The sequence below is a fragment of the Helobdella robusta genome (genome assembly GCF_000326865.2).
Source record: "Helobdella robusta unplaced genomic scaffold HELROscaffold_120, whole genome shotgun sequence".
Lineage (NCBI taxonomy): Eukaryota > Metazoa > Annelida > Clitellata > Rhynchobdellida > Glossiphoniidae > Helobdella > Helobdella robusta.
The window spans coordinates 5382-7438 of record NW_008703665.1 but is presented as its reverse complement, the minus strand read 5'-3'; positions in this window follow the sequence as shown (position 1 = coordinate 7438).

Here is a 2057-nt window from a genome sequence, read left to right as displayed (position 1 = left end):
TACCGCACACACACGCGCACGCACACACACACATACAAACACACACTCACACACATACACACAAACACAGATACATATTTGAAAGCATGCGCATATGTGGATATACCGCAACTTACTACCACTACTACCACTACCTCTACTACTACTACTACTACCACTATTACTACTACTACTACCACTACTACTACCACTACTACTACTACTACTACTACTACTATACTACTACTACTACTACTACTACTACTACTACTACTACTACTACTACTACTACCACTACTATTAGTTCTACTAAGATAGAAGCACTAGAAAAGATTTTTCTCTCATCGTTTATCGTTCTTTGATGTTGCAAACTCCGAGATAAAGATGGATAGTTGGAAAGAGGAAGAGAGAGAGAGAGAGAAAAAGAGAGAAAGAGAGAGAAAGAGAGAGAAAGAGAGAGAAAGAGAGAGAGAGAGAGAGAGATTTTATTTGAATTTGATTTATATGCCTGGTATGCATCAGTAACATAGCCAAGAAAGTACAAAACTCTGTGAGAAAAAAAACAAGAAATAAGATGGAGTAAGGGAACGAATGGAGGAAAAGAGATGGAGAGAGGAAGAGAAAAAAGGGAGAGAGAGAGAAAGAGGGAGAGGCTGCGAGAGGGATAGATGAATAAATGAAGAGAGAATTTGATCAACCATTATGCCAGTTAGGTTCATTCCTTTCTGCTCATTAATGCTTACAAACGGGCCTTTCATGAAATATTAGCCGTAATATACATAACAACAACAACAACAACAACAACAACAACAACAACAACGACAACAACAACAACAACGACAACAACAACAACAACGACAACAACAACAACAACGACAACAACAACAACAACGACAACAACAACAACAACAACAACAACGGCAACAACAACAACAAAAATGCAACAACATCTCATGCATTCTGTCGTATGAATTAATTAGCGCCATTATTTTATTTTGTTTCATATTTATTATTATTATTATTATTATTACCAAGAGTAGTAGTAGCAGTAGTAGTAGTAGCAATAGCAGTAGTAACAGTAGTAACAGTAGTAGTAGTAGTTATAGTAGTAGTAGTATTTTTTTTTTATTTTTTCCTTGCTTCATTATTCCGCTATTGCAAAAGTATCACTCAGTTATTACGTGAAAGAAATTTGTATGTAGCAAACAATAAAAACAGCTTCTTCATCGTCATCACCATCATCCTCATCTTCATCATTACCATCATCATCATCATCATCATCATCACCATCATCCTCATCTTCATCATTACCATCATCATCATCATCATCATCATCCTCATCTTCATCATTACCATCATCATCATCATCATCCTCATCTTCATCATTACCATCATCATCACCATCATCCTCATCTTCATCATTACCATCATCATCACCATCATCCTCATCTTCATCATTACCATCATCATCATCATCATCATCATCATCATCGTCATCATCATCATCGTCATCATCATCATCATCATCGTCATCATCACCATCATCTTCGTCGTCGTCGTCCTCCTCCTCATCATCAAGTTCGTTTTATTTTCAAATTACAAATTACACCTCATCTGCATATTGAAAGGGCGAATGAATGAAGGAATGAATGAACGAACGAATGAATAAATTATTCATTCATTCATTCATTAAAATTAACTAAAAAGTTTATAAAAATTTCTAAAAAAAACTCACTCTGAAATGAAAATGAAAATATCCAAATCCAAATAAGCATGAGCAACAATGGCAAAGAAGATTTTGGAAACAATTTTGACTTCATTCGCAAAATTATTTTAAAATTCAAAGTTAAATTACTCCAAAACATGTTGACGTTGTTGTTGTTGTTGCTGCTGCGGCTGTAGTAGTAGTAGTAGTAGTAGAAGCTGCTTCTGTTGCTGCTACTGTGGTGGTAGTGGTGATGTCACTGATGTTGTCATTCTTGTTTTCAATGTTGTTGATGTTGTTGTTGTTAATGTTGTTGTTGTTGTTAATGTTGTTGTTGTTGTTGACGTTGTTGTTGCCGATGTTGTTGCAGAGG